Below are 7122 nucleotides of genomic sequence, written 5' to 3' on the forward strand. Positions count from 1 at the left end.
GCCGTGTTCATTAGACTGAGGTGCTTGCTAACAAAGGGAGGCTACAAAAGAATATGTTAGGCTGGAAATTAAGGCCCCCATGTCCCACAGGCATTTCCTTTTCAGACTTGCCTAATACTGAGTGAAAGTGTCCCGAGGCAGAACTGTTGTAGAACAGTGCTTGGGCTTTAGTTCTTTTTTGTAGACTAAGCCTTTAGGCTGAAAAGGGGCATAAGAAGTTTTCCTTACTACAGATCAAATTATTTGATTTCTCTAATGTTACTTGGAGTTGTCACATTATCCTGTTTCAGATAATCTAAGAAGTTTTGTTTCAGTGAATGTAGAGGTGGCTGGACAGTGGGAAAGATTAGTTTTATTTTTCCGGGGAGAGAGGGAGGTATGTGCTACACATCACACTTGTTTATCTCCTGAATGACTCTCTCCAGAACAGCTTACTCTACTCCACATGCTGTGCAACTAGGCAACACTATGGTATCAAACAAACTGCAAAGACAACTTTCGCAAAATTTCCTCCCATTCCCAGTAGTAATGAATGTGACACAATTTGGGAGCTGACTGTAATTGCTATAGGTGTCATGCTATATATGATTTGAATTTAGAAGGCCTGAGTCACAGCAGGCTGCACTTCTAATAAAGCGGTATAAGAACTTGATCCTGAAAAATTTTAGTCATGCCAGTAGTCCTTATTGATGTCAGCAAGTCTAGGGGCTAATGTTGTATCTAAAAATTACAGGAATGAGAAAGGCTTTGCAGAATTCAACACTGCTGTTATGACCCCAGGGATAAAGAAAAGGCTAGATACAATCTGAAATTGCAAGAAATATGCCCATATTTTCTACGCATTTTTCATCTCATGTATGTACATTATGCAGCTTGCAGTTCCATTAAGTAGCAGACTGCATGGGAGTTTCAACTGGGGCGTGTCAAGGATTCTTAGTCATAAACTTCATAGATCATTTTATTTGCTCAAAATAATCTCTTGGCAAGACATCTTACTTCCCTGCCCCCAAGGCGTTGTTTGTAATAAAAGCCTGCAAATAACTATACCAGGCAATTTTGTTATTCAGTCTCCTTCCTCAACACGAAACAGAATCTCTTCCAGTCTGTGTTCTTCCTAAAGTGTCTACTGTTACTCTGTATGTGCGCATTGCGCAACAGCTGCTGTGTCAAACCGCTGCAGATACTTGTGCAGAATAAGGGAATGACTAAATGCCAGTACTTTTTATTCTGCAGCTCAACAGTGATGTTCAGCATTTGCCTTATCTTGTTAATCTAGACCACGTTCATAACACAGATAAACTGTAATACAGGGTGCTCTATCAGTTTTTGTGAAAGTAGAAAAAAGCAGACAGCTACATATGTTGTGATAACATGGAGAGGACTTCGGATATTACAAAACAGGCTTTTGGGTTTATATTTCAGTCCCTTCTAGCCACTACATTTTAAGCAATTGGCCTTCAAGAAACTCCCAGGCACGTCACTTCCTAGCACAAAGTTAATCTGCCTTCTCAGGAGCACATTACTGTTTATTCATCACTTTCCTAAGTTATTTTAAATGCATATCTTTGAAGTTGTGTAATGACAGCACAGTCCTTTTTTAATATATATGTTATTCACTTTCTTTACCACATGACTGCCAGCAACACCCAGCTATGTATTGCACACATCTTTCAATGCCTTTTTCCCTGATGCTTAAAAGACATAATGCAATATTAAGTAATGGCATTATTAAGAGTGCTGTATTTGACCCGTGATTAATTGATTGCTTCTGCCTAATTAAAAGAAGAAAATAACAGAACAAAGGTTTGTATATGACATGGCATTTTGTTTGAATGTGGTTTCATGCTGTGGTAAAATGTATATGTTCTGTCTTGTGTATAATCAAGTCTTGCCTGATTGTGTAATACAAAGTTAATGCTGGAGATGAGAGATGCTCTGTTTGATAGGTGAACATAAACTTAAGTCTCTTTTTTACTTCATCCGTGATTACGTTGAGAGGAATATAAGCTCTGCAGCTGCTTGTTCACAACACACAAAAACATACTGGGACACGGACTGCTAACGGATGCAAATGAGCAGCTTTCATTCACTTCATTGGATCAAAGGTCCCAGTATATAAATGTACAAACATATGTACTTATGCTCAGCTCTGCTGAGCAAAACATTTCAAAATGCATGTCCACAAGTATGCTCTGAATTCTAATTAAAACCAAGGAAACTCTACCATGCGCTTGAATTTGAATACATGCTCTAATGATTCACTGACTAGAAATACTTACTGAGGCAGAGACTAGGTGCCTATATCTAAGGTTACCTTTGATCCACTGATGACAAAGGAAGTACATGAAAAAGCCTTTTGATAGGGAATACTAGGTTTTTTTCCTCTTTATTCCTTCATAGACAAAGGAAACCCACTGGAACTTTGAAGTACAGTAAACTTTTTTAGTTTCACAGACAGAGTGGGGGGAGTATTTTCTGCTTCATACTGCAAATTCTAACAATTTCTAAAAAATAAATTCTTTTTCCTTCTAGGCAAAAAAGGCTTTAAAATTATTGAATGGCTTCACTTTGTCTCTGGTATTACAGGAGTACAAAACTGTATGCAACTCCTCTAAGAAAATTCTACCGCTACAGTTAACTTCTTTAAAGCATATTCTTCTCATCAAACTGGAGTAACTTTTCCAACCCCAAAATCTGACTAATAGTAAACAGATGTGCTGCACATCCATTATAATTCCGAAGAAATTCAGTTACAAATCTCTCTGCTTATTAAGGGGTTAAGGCTCAGCCTAATAAGCTAGCTATCCATTAATCAGACATTGCAATTTCCCACATATTTTTTGATATGGGAACAGGTCTGCATTTGATGCAAGAAATTCAAAGACAAAAAATATCCAATCATCTGATTTGTGTATACAGGCAGCTTACAGCCGTGGTTTGCATAGGGAATATGCCTGTAAAGAAAGAACACTGATAAGCAGGGTATCCTGGTCAAGCACACATGCACCAACATATTTTTGTAACTGTAATTTATGTAGAGTGACTTTCACAGACATGACAGAGATTTGCCAACAAATGATGTCCTGGATTCCACCCCACAGGTAAAGGGTTGTGCCCTGCATTCACATCTGCACTCCTCCAACAGGTACCTGTCTCCTCTTTACTGATAGCACAATAAAAGCCAACAGAGGATACACCACAGGAAGTCATAAATGGCGAGATCCTTCTCATCTGACTTTAGCCACTAAACCTAAACTAGCTGGCTGTTTCTTTAGGAAACACAGAGCACTTCTAGGAAGGGATTCATATCATCCTAAAATAAATGAGATGTTCTGAAGACTCTATTTAACAGACAAATGACCTAACCAGCAAACCTGGACCAAAAGTCTACCTTTCAGATAGTAGGCAAACTGAATTCCATGAAAAACAAGTCAAAAGAATTTTATGCATCATAAATTTTTTTTAGATCTTTGCTAAATTCTAAAATTATAATAGTAATAAACAACCTAACTCTTTGTATCTTCAATGCTGTGCCATGAAGTTGGTATTTTATATATGTTTATATTCATATACTTTATAAAAAGCTATATTGTATATTTTTAAAACTTCCCTTCTGTCTGACTAAAACATATCAGATAAACTGGTGTGAATTGTTTTAATACCATGCATTTCAGTAACATCATTCCAATGTACATTGTCTGCCCTATTACCCCTAAATTACAGTTTCAGCATAGGTTATGAAGATTTCTTTTTCTATTTATGAAACTTTAACTGAAAAAAAAAACCCAACTCTTTCTGTGTGCTAGAGGATAACATTATTCTAGACAGAAGGTCTTATCTAGAGAAAAGTTCACTTCTTTTATTATAGCAACTTTGCGTTTCTTTGTGGTTTGCCCTAGAATCAAACCATACTTGAAACAACACTGACTGATTTTTTTAGTTTGCATATCATTATCATAGCAGATCTACTGTTCTTTCTTGTACCTTATCATTATGCTTATGGACATGAAACACTCTATGATATGATATGATATGATATGATATGATATGATACGATACCGCATTCACTTTGTTCTTCAGCCTTCTGCTGAGAGTGACACTGACTGCAAGAAGGGAGTAAAATAATCTCAACTAGTATAAAATGTGAGTTATTACAGAGCTCAGACAAGTTAAAGATCCAGCTCTACATTTCCTCAGCTTTTGTTTCCAACATCGGCACTTCAGAAACCATACTCTGATCAATACTTCGGTCCCACCCCTCCCACCGAAAATTAGCCTGTTTGTTCAAGTCAATAAAGAGTTTATAAAAAGCTATGACATTTTTCACTGAAGGCTTTACATAGTAAGCAACATTATTCTGTATACAGTAGCTGCAAGAGTCCAAATTAATTCTGTGTATGTCGCCAATTAAGTGAATGGTATTTCAATAGAAAATAATTATTCGAATTCTGAGGGTATCATAAGCATATCAGTTAATTCTGAGTCAATGACTGCAATGGAGTGAGACCACATTTACACTCACAGAAGAGAAACCATTACCCATGTTCTCGCAGATACCTACTGTATATCCATTACTTTTTTCCAATTACTTTTTTTTACAGTCTCAAATGAAGCACTACTAAGAAGCTTTGGACTTGTAAACATATTCTGTAATGAATAATCAATGAAAATAAAAAGGGACCTTGAACTCAATAGAAAGTAAGGAAAAGGATGTGTTTCCAGGATTCATGGCAAAAGAGTGAAAAATGGATTAATCACATAAAACATCCACGCACTCCTGAGACCTGGTTACCAGTTTTAACAGAGCTCACATTCTTGAACACATCCAGATGACAACAGGTAAATTCCTCTAAAAGTTTCAATCTCTTGCCTACTAGATCAGAGCTACGTGTTAAATTCAGGCATCAGCTATAAGAGTGTAAATCAGTATTAGCTCCACAGAAGTCAGCAAAGCTAGGTTTACACACAGTGGTAAGAATTTGAACCTGGAAGTGAAGGATGGGCTAAAATTATGGATCAGATTTTGACCTCAATCATTGTGGTGTATTTCTGGTGTAATCAAATACTTCGAAGTTGAATTGATGTTTTTGAAGGCATTCTTTAAAATTTAAAGACGGGTCCAAATTACAAAATCTCACAATACTCATCAAGCAGGAGTATTCTGATAAAAGATTACAGATTCATCCACACACCTTCGGATGAAATAAGAGATAAATTTTGGACACTATTTTTCATTTTGAAGTGGATGGTTCCTGATTGCCTGCCCCAATCACCTCACTTAATTTAAAAACACTTTTGAGGTTCTCTCACTGCCTTTCAGATCTAACCTTTGCTTCACTTACTGCCACATGAAGAAAAGCTTGATCATAACACCCCAGGCTCCATGAGCAGCAGCCCCTCTGGCTTCCATGAGACAATCCATCAGAGAAACTCACTAGTATATAAAGAGCTTAGTGGGCTGACCACTAAGAATTACAACTACCTGGCAATTAAAGCTGTCCAGGTAGGAGCAGTGTCTCCTTCTTGCTCTTTCTCTTGCTAATATCTTTTTTTTCCTGGCAGGGCTCTCATCATCACCATCAGCCCTCTTCTCTCTCAGTTTTTATCTTGAGACACTTGAGGTTTTTCTTCTATGAATCATTATACAATAAAAAGACCTACTTCAGATAGTATATTCTCTCTCTTAAGTTAAACGGGCAGACAATCATTTTGGTTTTACCCTAATATACACAATTCTGCAGCTATCTCATTCTTTGGGTCAAGAATTTCCCAAGGCATTTCCTGGGATAATCTGTAGAGCAGTAATGCCTCCTCATACATTAGCCAGTCCGGCTGTCTGATGAGTTTTACACAGTTCAGTTTAGAGTCCAGCTCAGTCACTGCTCAGGGTTGCCAAGCTCACTCCGATTTTCCCTCACCACACACGCAATTGCCTGACGAGATCCTTCTTCACTGACATTCAGCTTTCCACGGGAGCACATGCCAAGCATACAAAGGCCGGGGAATGCAGAGGAATTAACCATTTTTGGAATTTGATTACTTCAAAGCCGTTTCACACACTCAAGTCACTTTTGGTCATGCAGAGTAGGACATGACGTAGAGAACCTGCCTTTTTAACCTTTAAAAGCTTTCCTCTTACCTGAAGTCTGGATTACATGGGAAATTCTTGGCTGAAGTAGTGTTAGTCATTTTGTTCATTAAATAAAGTCACTACGGGAGATTCTCAGCATTAGTCACTTCATTCCTGAAGTGAAGTCCTTAACCGAGAGTCATCCCCACGCACCTTTCTACAGTGACAAGAAGTGGAGCAGGAAGGAGAAGGCGCCAGGCTCCCCCGCCATCGTTCCCCTTTCTTCCCCCACACGACAGGCCCGTGTCCTTTCCAAGGGTGGACAGAAAGAGCTAACGAGGATTTACGTTACATCCCCTTTTGTGGACCCAATGTCCCGTGTGCTGTGTATTGCGACCAGTGGTCAGGAAGAGAAGCTTTTCATTAAGTGAATTAAGTTAATTAAGTGTAGATTGCTTTCGTTAAGTGACTCAAGACAATCGGAGGTAGCGGCGTTTCTCCCCTAGGTCCCCGGCGGGCCGCCGGCGGACACCTGCGGCGGGGTGCGTCCCCTCAGCCGCTGCCCCGGGGTGCCGGCCGGCCGCCCGCAGCGGGTGCGGCTGGCTTGCGACACGGCGAGGCCGGGACAGCGATACCCCTCAGTGCGAGCGGCCAGGAGCCGAGGGGCCGGAGGGCAGGGCTGGGATGCCGGGCGGGCAGCGGGACAGGCGGGGAGCGGCGGGGAACGGGTCCCAGACGCGGTTCACGACAGGTTCGGGGGACAAGGGACCCCGACGGCCTCGCCGCGGCTCCCCCCGCTGCTGGCGGGGAAGGCGACAGGGATCCAGCGGCGCCGCGCCCGGCGCGGTGCCGAGGAGCGGCGGTCGGTCCTCTGAAGGACAAGCGCCGTAGGAGCTCGCGGGGCGCCCCCAAGTGGCCGCCCGTGAGGAGCGGCGGAGCGGCCGCCCGCTGCCCCGGCCGGCGGGGGACGGCGGCGGCGGCGGCGGCGGCGGCGGCAGCGGACCCGCCCCCCAGCCCCGGCCCCTGTGGAAAGTTGTCTCTGGCCCCGCAGC

This window comes from Balearica regulorum, chromosome 5 (genome assembly GCF_011004875.1).
Source record: "Balearica regulorum gibbericeps isolate bBalReg1 chromosome 5, bBalReg1.pri, whole genome shotgun sequence".
Lineage (NCBI taxonomy): Eukaryota > Metazoa > Chordata > Aves > Gruiformes > Gruidae > Balearica > Balearica regulorum.